General features: G+C 59.6%; 1 protein-coding gene across 3 annotated transcripts in view; it reads left to right on the top strand.

Annotated features, from left to right (window-relative positions):
* Positions 1–12216, top strand: part of DIP2C (disco interacting protein 2 homolog C) — a 345413-nt gene that overhangs the window by 85650 nt on the left and 247547 nt on the right. The gene's annotated exons all lie outside the window — the stretch shown is intronic.

Raw genomic sequence — 12216 nt, 5'->3', positions numbered from 1 at the left:
CAGCAGCCTGGACATGCTGCCCTGTGTTCCCACCCAGGGTCTCCGGGCCAGACTCTGTATGGGGTCACAGGACACTGTAGGGTCTGGGAGAGGAGGGAACATGCTGGCGGGGGTGTGGGCAGCACCCCGCCGCGTGCCTGCCCTGGCTGAACAGAGGGGCTGCCCCATGTCCTGGTCGCTCGAGCCCATGGGCAGAGCAGTGGACAGAGTGCCGCTGGTTTTGGGGGGCCCCATGGGCCCTGGGGGGTGGGCACCGCTGGCTGCTGGGTGTGACAGACACCTTCTGTGGTCGTGGTGAAGTCAGTTCTGGAAAGCGGAGCCAGTTAATGCTGTCGCAGAAACAAACGCGTATAAGAGATAGCACGGAGAAATACGGAGAAGCGTCCGTCGCTGTTCCGTGACCTGGAGCCGTCCAGCTCTGTGTGGTAACCACGCTTGAACTGGAAAACAAGTCCACTGTTCAGACCTTTAGCTCACGTTATTTTCTTTTGGAAAGGTGCCTGTAAATTTGCTCTGTGCGCTCAAGCACCTTAGGTGAAAGTGATCTTAATAAAGATGCACGTTTGTGACGACGAAGCCAAGAAAATGCTTGTCTGCCTGCGTGCCGTGCTGCCCGCTTGTCATCCTGGATAGTCCACTTGGGCGTAAGCGTCCTCGGGGACGAGAGGACACGCTTGCTGACTCAGCGGCGCGGCTCTGTCCTGGCAGCGGCAGACCTCCCCGTGCTGCAGGGCAGCGTCTCCCCGGCTGGCTGCATGGACACGGGCCTGGGCAGGTGCTCCCTCTGCAGTGGAGGGGGCCTGCTGGCTGTGGTTCCGGCAGGCCCGGAATGGTTCTGTTCTAGAACTAGCACCGTGGGACGCGTCCTCGGCCAGCGGGTCGTGGGGTCAGGCCAGTGTCCATGGAATGCCCTCAGTGGCTCTGCATGGGTCTCATCCCCTCCGTGGATGTGGGGCCAGTGACTGCTCTGCCGGCAGCACTGTCCTGTCCCCACCGACAGCCCGAGGGCTGCTCCGGAAGGAGGTGAGCTCTGTCTCCCTTTCACCGTAGGACAGGTGTGTGGAATTGTGTCCCTGTTCACTGTCAGCTTACGGATGTGGCTCTGTGTCCCTGAGAGTCCCAGATGCTGGCTGGGAACTCCCCGGCGGCAGGTGTCTAATAGGGCGGATGGGTCTGGGTCTTCAGCTGGCTTCCCCACGGCTCCTCATTAACACCCCCCTCACCCCCCGTGCCGTGGAGGACGCCTTCTGGCCTCATGCTGCCGGCCAGTCAGTTCCACCTGCTCTCAGAGGCCCACAGAGCTGCGGCCTGCAGCCAGGGTGGGGAACGACCCTGTGGGCTCCTTTCCCGGAAAGTCCTGCACGGGGCTGGGGGCTGGGGGCCTGTGAGTGGCCCCAGTCCCCTTCATGAAGAAGGCTCCCCGCACGGGTCTTGGGCACCGCTCCATGGCAGCCCCTAAGGAGCTGATTTTGGGGCAGGACAGTGTGAGATTTAGGGCCCTTTATAGGGCGGATCGCCGGGCATCCCGCGGGCCACCAGTACTGAAGCCCGATGACCCGGATGGACGTCCGTCACAGCGTAAATACAGCTCGAGCCCACAGCGCTTGTGTTCAGGGCCCGCTGGGCGTTCAGTCCTGGTGCGATGCTGACAGAATACCCGATCTGTTTGCACGCGCTTTCTTCTGTCCCCGTCGGTCCTCACCCGCGGCAGGGTGTCCAGTAGGAAGCCCTGCCACTCTCCTCTCGTGCCGTCGTGTGTCACACGAGAGCTGTGAGGGCGGCGTGGGGGCTGAAGGGGGAGGTCTCAGGTCTGGTTCCATGACACCTGTGAGGGGCTCTTTGTCCCGTACGTGCGGGGGCCTTGGGAACTTGTGCGGTTAAGAGGGTGTCCGATCCAAAAAGAACAGCTGTCGCGTCGGACGTCAAGGCGTTTCCCCTTGCGTTTTCTTCTGGGAGTTGGATAGCTTCAGGTCTCACAGTGCGTCTGTGGCCGTTTGGGTCCGCTGTTAGAGGCGTGGGACAGGGACGCAGCTTCCGTCCGCCCCCGCGGGGCCCCGTCCTCCCGGCGCTCTTTGTCGGGGAGACCGTCCGACCCCAGATCCGTGTTCTTGGTGCCGTGTCGGGGGTTGACCGCACGTGTGTGGGTTTATTTCTGGGTCTCGGTCACACTGCGTTGTTCTGTGTGTCTGTTTTTGGGACCGAACCATAGCGCCCCGACTACTGGAGCTTCGTCACGTCAGCTTCAGATCGGGAAGGGGGTGCATCTAGCTCCGTTTCTCTTTCTCCGTGTCCTGTTGGCTACTTGAAGTCTCTCGTGGTTCCACACACACGTGAGGGTTATTTTTTCCACGTGAGAGATGCTTCGGAATTCTGGTATCGTTGCGTCGTGTGAGCGTCCTGACAACGTTCCTTCTTCCGACCCTTGAACACAGGTAGCTTGTTTGTTTCCACAAACCCCCCGGGGACAGCTTCCCCGGCCACCTGGGTCAGCGGGCCCATGTCGGCCCGTGTCCACAGCCTCTGTGGTCAGGGTCTTCCGCGGGAGTAGCCACATCTGGGCGCGTCCTCCCCGTCTCCCCGGGTCCACCGCAGCCCATGCCACACGGCCTGCCGTCCGGGTGAGGAGCCTGTGCACACGCGGGGGTCGGCCAGATCCCGCGGTCTCTCTCCACGGAGATGCTGCGCCCTCGCGGGGTCAGAGCCGTGACCTGCCTGCAGGGACCACAGCCGTGGGCCTCCATGTGTGGCCTGCCACCCCTCCCAGCCGAGCGGCAGGGCTCAGAGGTTTGGAAACATGACCTGACACCTCTCGGATGGCGAGAGGATTGTTACATTTACTGTTTGAATTGGGGCTGTATTTTATGGCCTTTATTTGACTTCTCTCTCAGTTGAGTTTTCCTTCTCCTTAAGAGAGGAGGCGTCCCCAGGGCGAGAGCTCGATGCGCCCCGTTCTGAGGTCTGACGTGGGTTCTGCGGGCTCGCTGTAGACGCAGGAACTGGGAGCTGCTGCCATGCCATGGGGCGTGCGACCTGAGCAGGGGACCCTGGCCCTGTGGGGCGTGGAGGCCCCAGGGCCGGTCCAGCCCCTCTTCCCGGACGAGCCAGACCGCGGCCGGGCTGGCCTCACTGACCTGGGGTGTGGCGTGCATCCTGCTGCACCTTCCAAACCGGGGTCTGTCGCGCACAACTCTGGTGAGAGTAAACCAGGGTGTGGCTCTCGTTGGCCCCGGAGCCCCCGGAGATGTGGCCTGAGCCCCGAGACCCCGAAAGACCCCACTTTCACTGCCCAGGCTCCCCACAGAATTGGAGGCTACGGGGTGGAGGCAGGTTCTGCTTGAGGCTCCTAGGCCTGAACCTGGTGGGCCGGGCTTGAGCAGAGGGCGCACTGAAGTCCCTCCGTGAGGACTCGAAGGGCCTGACCCTACAACAGGCGGTGGCCCCGGCGGACGGGGGCTTCTGCCCTCATGTCTCTCCTCTGCCTCCTCTTGGGCCAGCCCTGAGCCTTGAGGCCTCAAACAGCCCTTTTCCGCTTGTAGATTCTGCACGTCCAGAACTCATACGGGGCAGGCGGAGGCTGTGTTGCTGCCCATGATGCCTGGGGCTGCGGCCGGCTGGGGCTGAGCTCCGGGTCCTGGAACAATCCAGAAGCCTCCTCCGTCACCACTAGCAGCTGGGCTGGGCCGGGCCACGCCCGCCGCCAGGAGTCCCTCGCGCCCTGTCCCTGTGACGCTGCGGCTTCCCGGTGGGTTTATGCTGGGGACTCCCCGTGCGCCGTCCCAGTGCTCTCAGGCCTAGTGTCCAGGCCGGCAAGGCCCTCGTGGTCCAGCCACGGGGGGATGCGTCGGGTCCTGTCTGCCGTTCACAAGCGCAGCATGAATCACGGGGTCGCGAGCGCACCATTCGAGCATTTGCGGCCGTGTTGGAACAGTCTTGTTTGGCCTTTTATTTACTTCAAAAAGCCTATTTTTCTCAGTTGGGAATTCAACCCGAGGCAGCCCCAGGCAGGCGTGGCCTGTGTAGGCCACGTGGAGCCCAGAGCGCCGAGGGCCGGCCGGCCGGGGAGACATGGGGCTTCACGACCCGAGGTGCGCGCTGCCGGGCTCCGTTGGAGTCCCATTGACTGGGGCAAGAGCGGCGTTTCCGGGCAGTTCCAAGCTGTCTCGTCTGGCGGTGGCGCCCCTGGTTTCGCTGTGACGCGCCTCTTTGCTGTGTCGGCTCACGCGCGGCGGCCATCGTCGTCCCAAACGCCCGTAAGTAATTCCTCACGCGGTCTTCGGGCCGATTTCGCCACCGGCCGGCTCCTCGTGGATGCCTGAATACGTCTTGGAGGGCGATCATCCTCCTTTTTTGGTGGGAATTCTCAGCTTTTTGAGAGCTCTTTGAGGCATAGCACGCTGGCGCATCCGGGAAGCAGCTTTCCCGTCCGCGCTCCTCTTGGATTGGGCCCTGCGCCCGCGGCCGTTCCGTGGGTCCGGGGGAACGTTCTAGCCCCTGGCGAGCCCGGAGTTCGCGGGCGAGCGTCCCCTCCCACGTCTGTGTTTGGAGATGTTTAGGAGGAGCTGCTTCTCCCTCATTCTGTGGCCCCGGGGTTCCCGGCCCCGTTGGTGGGTTGAACCGCGCGGTTCCGGGGGAGCGGCTGCGCGCCGGGAGCCACCGCAGGGCGCCGTGGGGACGCGCTGGGAACCTGGCGTGACAGACGGAGCTTTAGAAGCCGCAGAGTTCCCTCAGAGCAGAGCTCAGCGTGGAGGACACGGCGTGGTGTGGGGCGCTGCTCTGGAGAAGCCGCGCGTCCGGTGAGAGGATGCGGCTCCGAGAAACCGCCTTTTCCCGTTTCGTGCCGAGTCACCGCGGGCTGCCGCTGCTGAAAGCGGTCACGGGCTGGGACGAGCAGTGACGTCTGTGAGGCACAGTCGAGGTGCCGAGGAGACCAGAGCAGCGGGACGTCTGCCGCGAGCGCCTGGCGGGGCTGTGCCGGCCTTGGCGGAATCGCACCCGGAGCCGCAGGCGGGAAGGGCCAGCGGCGCCCGCCGGGTGGGGTGGGGGAGGCCGTCGGCGCGGGGCCGCTGCACCCCGAGGGGAGCCGCGTCTGCACGTGCTGTCCCCGTGGGCACCAGCGCGGCCGGCCCCGCAGGAGAGAAGCTGTGTTGTCTGGGGGAGCCCTGGTCTGCACACGCAGTGCACGGACACACACTTGCATGTGTGCACACACACGCACAATTACATGTGTGCACATGTACACACGCGTGTGTGCTGAGTGGGACGTGGGGAACAGTACCCAGCACAGGAGTGCCAGGAGGTGAAGCTTCGTCCTTACTGTGTGGGGAGAGTTGATGTTCCCCGTGGTCATCTCGGGCGTCCGCTCTCCCTGCTCTGCTGGGTGTGGGGTCTTGCCGGAGGAGGGAGAGGGTTTGTGCAGACCCCAGAGCCCCCCCACCTCCCCCGCCGCCCGCAGCGTTCCGGGCTTGTCTGCTGCCTGGACATGGACACGGGAGGCATCGCCCCGTGTGGTGAGAGCCGGGCAGCCGCCTGCTTCTCAGATGCTCACGGTTTGTTCTGGAACGTTCCCTTTGGTTCAGAATCCCACCGTCTCCAGGACCCACGTGGCACCGGTGGATGGGGTTCGCGCAGGTAAGCGCCGGCGGGGCAGGTCCTGCAGTCGGAGGCCCAGAGCCCCGGCTCCCCTTGCCTTTGCTCTCGGACTCGTGGTAACTAAGCCGTCGTGCAGTGGGTGGCACCGGGAAGACTCCCAGTCAGAGACCTTCCCTTCACAGCCCTTCAGAGTCAGGACCAGGCTCGCCCTGTTGGGGCCTCATTAGGCTCTCGTAGAAAATGGAGAAAACTGTGTGACCTGCCACATGTGAGCTGGGCCGGGACGGAGCCCGTACCTGATGATTTCTTTGTTTTTTAACGTTGTAATAAAGCACGAAAGGCAGAGCAGAGTATCCTCTCGGGCCGAAGGTCTGTTGTTCACAGTTCCTGGGGATGAAGCAGGAGAGCAGGGCCCAGGGATCCGTTCTGCCCCCGACGTGCAGGGAGCCCCACCGAGGGCGTTTTTCCGAGCCTCCGTGTCCTCCTCGGGGGTGGGGCGAGGCGGCTGCTTCTGTCTGCTGTGGGGCTGCCTGGGACCTGCCCTTGCGGCGTGTAGCCTGGGATGGTCGGACGGGGAGAACCAGCACTTCAGCCCCAGGACCCTGTCCCCTGGCAGACGCAGGACTAGAAAACGTTCTGCTCCCACCGCAAACACGCTCACGGGCCCCCGTGTGCACCTCTGTGGAAACCAAACACAAATCACCTTTTTCTGCATTCTTATCAATTCTGCTATTCAAAGTAGCTCTTACACGTATGAATTTCCAGAAGGACGGGGGGAAGGTTGCAAGCCTCCTTTATCTCTGTTTGTGTGCGGGCTTGAGCCCGAGATGCTCCCTGGCTCTCCCTCGTCAGAAGGAAGTGAGCGCCGAGCGCGGCAGCTGCCGTTACCAACAGGGAAGGACAAATACCCTGAAACGTGATTTCGTTTTCCTTACGTGGTTTGTGTGTTGTTTTCAGCCCCAAATGTGACTCACTGGAAGAGCCAGGTTTCGGAGAAAAGGCTTTATTGTTTAAATCCCTGGTGAAAACTTGTAGTTTAAGCTTGGCCCGGTCCGTGCCGGCCCGTGGAGCCGCTGTGTCTGCAGCTGGGCTGCCGTGCGGCGGGCTCCCTCCTGAGTGCTGGCGCTCGGAGGCCTGCGTGTCTCCCCTGGAAGAAGGGTCTGGGCAGCTTCTCCTGCATTTCGCCGGTGTGGGCTGCAGCGTCGTCTCCCGATGCGGCCCCGGGCACTTAACAACACAGAGCCCAGGGACGTGTGTCCCAGCGGCTCCCATGCCCTGCAGAGCCCCCGGGTGTCCCTTGTGAGTTTGGGAGGGTTTCCTGCTCAGTCATCGCGCTGGGCGTCCTCGCTGGGCTAGTGGCCCGCCCGGTGGTGGGACGTTGCGGTCCCAGGGCCCCGGGACGCACCTGAGTCTCCTGGCGGCGTTCCGTCCAGCTTTGCGTGTGCGCCTTTCCCGCGAGTGTCTTCTCGTGGAAGACGAGATGGTTCTCTGTGGGGACGGAAACCTCTGTCTCGAAACTCCTCATTACCCAGTGAGAAGCAGACTCGGGGGAGAATTTCTTCCTGAACACCCTCCGTGCCCAGGGCCCTGCCCTCCCTGGGTCATCGCCGTGTGTGGGTCGTCGCGCCCGTGGAACTGCTGACCGTGCAGCGTGACTGCTCCTGGCGACCACGCTCATGCGCACGAGGGACGTTTCGCTGGGGAGCACTGGGTGAAACCCCGTTTGAGCCAGATCAGCCTCTTCTCACACTGGGGTAATAACTATTTAAAGTGGTATCAGGCTAACGGCACAAAAATTTTCAAACTTGAATTCCTAGGAAATTTACAAACTGCCTAAGGCTAATTATCTCATTGTTTCCGCACCAACGTGCTGCCTCCTGTGCGGATTCTTGCAGATTCTTCTTCCTGCTCTTCTGAGTCCTGGTGTCGTTAGAGAATTCGGAAGGAGAAGCCCCTCCTTCTCTTCTCAGCGGTCCCCGCATGGAAGGGTGCGTCCCAGGAAGGGAGAAGGTGCACGTGTTGGGTGATTGTTTCTGCTGCGTCTTCCCTGCCAACGTGCCAGGGCGCTGAGTGTCCTCAGCGCAAAGCAGTGCAAGCCTGGAGGCACGAGGGTGGCGGTTTCTGCGTGTGAGTCCCAGAGAACACGCCCAGGAGCTTCTGGCTTCCGCCGTGCCTTGCTCAAGTCCCAGTCCTGCCGACGGTCTCAGAGATGCGTTTCTTTCTCCTTCTCCTGCGGACCTCTCCCGTCGGGCCGAGACGCACGCTCCGCTCGTGGTCGTGGCTGCGTACGGGCTTCACCTTTCCCATTTGCCCTGCAGGACGGGGGGCCCGTCACCTGGGGTGGTGGCCGTGCTGGCTGACAGCCTGGGGAGGATGTTAACTTGCCGCCCTCCTCACGTCAAAGCTCTGTGATAAACAGGCATTTTGCGGTGCACTTCAGAGCGAACCTGACTCGATCTTGTAGTTCAGATTTCATTAAGCCTTTCGTAACTGAACACAGAATTAATTCTGAAAGCAGAATTGGCACAATCTTTCTGATAATATTTTTGTTATTTCGCATGCCTGGTGCAGCGTCCACGGGAGCAGCCCTTTTCTGAGAGGACCGGTGCCGTGGGCTGTGCTCTGACGCCAGGGACGGCAGCAAGACCGTGTGGTGTGTTCCCTGAAGGGCGCTGTGCGGGGGTGGAGCGGGAGTGCCGATGACGGATGGTGACCCGGGCGGGACTGCGGCGTCCACGCTCTAGGACGTAGCCAGCCGCGTCCACACGTCCCAGCTCTCCACTAGCGTCTGCACCGTTGGGTGCATTGTTGATTCTGAAAAGAGCCCGGCTCAGGGCTCCACAGCAGTGACCACGGACATGCAGACCCAGGGCTGGTCTCGTCTGTGGTCTGTGGAGAGATGGCAAAGGGCCAGGGCTGTGGGGGGCGGCAGGTGTCAGGCTGGCAGGCCATGGTGCTGGCCGCCCCCAGGATGACCTCGGGCGGGGGTTCTTCAGTGACCTTCACTGTCTGCCACCGTGCATGTCCAGTGGCCCAGCCAGTGCACGCTGAGCCCCTGTGGGTGATCTGCTCTCCTGGGCAGTTTTCTGTCCCCCTCCCCTTGTTTGGGACGCCTGTGAGAGCAGAGCCTGGGACAAGGCCGTCCCCAGCTTCCTCCCGGCTCCAGATCAGGTGCCAGGATGGGGTGGCTGAGCCCAGCTCTCGTCCATAGCTCTGAAGGGCAGGAGGTCTGGCCAGCCCGGCGGGTGCTGGGACGTGGTGGTCTTGGGAAGCACCAGAGTCTAAATCAGGCACGGAACGGTTCCTGTCCAGACCTGCCATTTTCCGGAAAGTACTAGTGTGGTCAGAAGCTGAGTTTCTCTTTAGGGAAACATCTTTGTGCAATTTGTTGGCTATCTGAGTATCGTCCAGACGTGCCTGACGCCAGACCTGGGGTCTTGGAGGCATGACCTTTGTCCGGAAGGAGTTTGAAGAGGGTCAGGGGCATCTGTGAGCTTCATGCTCAGCTGGTTGCCTGCACTGCTCGCAGGAGGGATAATCACATACAAACAGCAGCGTTCCTGTGACAGGGTCCGTGGGAGACTTTAAAAACGCGAATGTAGGGGCCCCCGGGGCATAGTCAATTAAGCCTCTGACTCTTGATTTCAGAGCCGGTTGTGATCTCGGGGTCGTGGGATCGAGCCCCGCGTCGGGCTCCGTGCTCAGCGGGTGTCTGCTGGCGACTCGCTTGCCCTCTGCCCCTCCCCGGCTGTGTGCTCCTTCTCTGCCTCTATCTTTTTTTTTTAAAGCTGCCCTTTTAAAAAACAACCAAAACATGAGCTCAGTTATTCTATGAGCATGGGAGGGTCACATTTTCTGTATTGTGGAGAGGGAAACCCTCACTTGTCTTCAGCCCTGAATGGAATCCGGGGTTTTCCACCGACAAAAGGTGATCTGTGTGTGCGAGGGTCAGCGTGCAGGCTCTGACATCACGGGACCCATGCAGGCTCTGACATCACGGGACCCATCAACTGATTTCCTCAAAACACATGCTTGGTGAGGATGTTACCGATTAGCTACAGCGTTTCAAAAGCACAGGTTAGCGTTTGTTGCTGTTTTAATAATTGTCGTAACTTTCCTGTTGCTTTAGGAGCGAAGTGCCCTTGAACAGGGCGGGGCTCGTGCCTGTTCCCCGTTTCCTATCTGAATACTTGACTTTGTGTTGTTGATAGTTAGTGGCTGTGCAGCTGAGAGGGTTTAAGCCCGGGATCTGGTCCCGGCGGAATCGAGTGTATGGGGTTCTCTGTCGGAAGCAGAGTCGGTGCTGGGGACGGAGGGCCGTCTGCGTGGCCGGCTAGCCAGGTTGGACATGAAGGCCAAGGTCAGCAGTTTCGTAGAAGGTCACGGACAGAGGTGGTGGCAAGGCCAGGCCCAGGCTCAGGGCCCTGGTGTTCACCCACAGCTGGCGTCCGTGCTGTTTCAGAAAATCCTCCGGCTGTGGTGGTTGCTGGGGGCCATCTGGATTTTCCGTGTTTGGGTTCACAACAAGTTTTTCAGTGAGTCTTTTAGTTGGGTGACGAATAAGGTAGAATTTGACTCTTGTAACATTCGGTTGTGCATTTAGTATTTGTTTCTGCGCCAGATGCTTTTCTCTTCCGGAGGATCTTAATGATGTCAAGCGGTCACAGAGGTGACTTGGATTGAGAGCTTAACATGACCTCAGCATGTGCACGTTTCAACCCCATCTTGGGAGAAACGGTGAGTTAGGCAGTGTCCTCTTCGTCTTTCTTACGTGGCAAAGGAGACCTAGAGAGACGTAAATGTGTCCAAGACCGTGTGGCCAGCAGCGGGGCTGGTTTCCAGCCCATGTCTCTGCTCTGAGCAGGGGCCCTACCTCCCAGCCGCTTTCCTTCTGGAGTTCTTCCAATGCTGTGTTTACAGATTTTCCTCAACTTCCTGCGGGGTTATGCCCCCCCAAACCCTTCTTAAGTTGAAAATATTGTAAGTGGTGCACTTAATCCCCCAACCTTGACCGCCTAGCATAGCCTCGCCATTTCAGACAGTGTCACTGTGCATCTCTGTGTGTGTTACATTTTGTGGGGGATGAAAGTGGTCCCTCACACAATTTTGAAGATCTGTAGGAGTTTATAAACCTATAAGATGCCCAAATATCTATGAAAATATTAGTGACTCATGAAATATCGTAAATGCCTTCTATTAAATGTGCTGAATGGTTTTCTTTTCTTGTTTTTTTTTTAATACACTTTTTAAAGATTTATTTATTTATTTGACAGACAGAAATCACAAGTGGGCAGAGAGGCAGGCAGAGAGAGAAGGAAGCAGGCTCCCCGCTGAGCAGAGAGCCCGATGTGGGACTCGATCCCAGGACCCTGAGATCATGACCTGAGCCGAAGGCAGCAGCTTAACCCAATGAGCCACCCAGGCACCTCATGCCGAATGGTTTTAATGGACATTTTGTTTACAAAGAAAAGTCATACTTCCCCTCAAAGATACGACAGTTGTCGTGTACGTGAGTCTTCTAACCTGATCGACTCGCCGTGTCACTTTGCAACTAAATCATAGAAGCATTCGCACCCTCGTCTCTCCTGGATCCGCGTTCGGAGAGCCCGGGAGAGTCCAGTCCTAGCTGGTGTCGGGACCACGCACGGCCCCATTTTATCAAGAGCAGGAACAGGTAGAAACATACGGCCTTGTCGTCCGTAATCCCTAAGGCCACGACAGCATCTCATGGCCCGGCTCTGTGCATACTCAGCTTGGAAACCTGTTGTTCTGGATTATCTCCTTAGGTTTCCTTAGGTTTTTGTGGCGAACGGACTGTGGGTTTTTCAAAGGAGAGATTTCTGTATCGATTTGAGTTGGATCAGGTCCAAAGGGCGTTCCCGGACGGGGAGCTCTGCCCCGGTTCCCCTCCGACTGGCAAGGGTAGCAGGAACGGTCTCGTGTGGGTCCTGCTGTGTAAAATGGGCAGCGTCTGTCTCGTCAGAGTCAGGTCCGGACTCTCCCCGAGGGTCTCAAGGAACATGGACCCTCTCACAAGGGGACAAGCCCCCAGACGGGCGGGCCACGTCCGTAGTGAGCGCCGATGGTACCCCATGGACAGACACCGCCTCTCAGTCTCTCACATAGGAAGTTTTTGTCTTAAAAATATGAACACATGGGCTCTGCTCTTCTTCTAGCTTAATCCAGGAGACAAGGACTTGTGGAAAGAGTAACACACCCCGGTCAGAAATGTGACAGGTGCTGAGCGGCTGGCGCATGCGCCGCTGCGGGCAGAGACCCTCCCGGCTCCGGGCTGCGGGCCATCAGCTCCGGCTGCCACGGGTGCCCTGTGCGGGGACAGCGGTCCGTGTCTCCAGAATCGAAGCAGCAGCTGGAGAAGCAGAGTCGGAGCTCTGTCAGGGGCAGAGATTCATCTCAAAGGCCAAAACGTGAGACAACATTTCCTTGCTGATTTCACAGAAAACTTACTGCGCAGCTGTCTGGCCTGACGTGTTGGCTGCGTCAGGAAACAGCGGAACGTTGTTGGTGAGCCAGACCTCAAGGGAGGCGGCTTTACACTTTTCATGGTGTTTGTCGCTAGTTGTAGTCTTTGAAGTTATTTTCGAAAACAGAGTTCTGGTTTTACAA

The sequence above is a fragment of the Mustela nigripes genome, chromosome 6 (genome assembly GCF_022355385.1).
Source record: "Mustela nigripes isolate SB6536 chromosome 6, MUSNIG.SB6536, whole genome shotgun sequence".
Classification (NCBI taxonomy): Eukaryota; Metazoa; Chordata; class Mammalia; order Carnivora; family Mustelidae; genus Mustela; species Mustela nigripes.
Note: the sequence above shows the minus strand (reverse complement) of the source record. Positions and strands in the feature narration are given on the sequence as shown.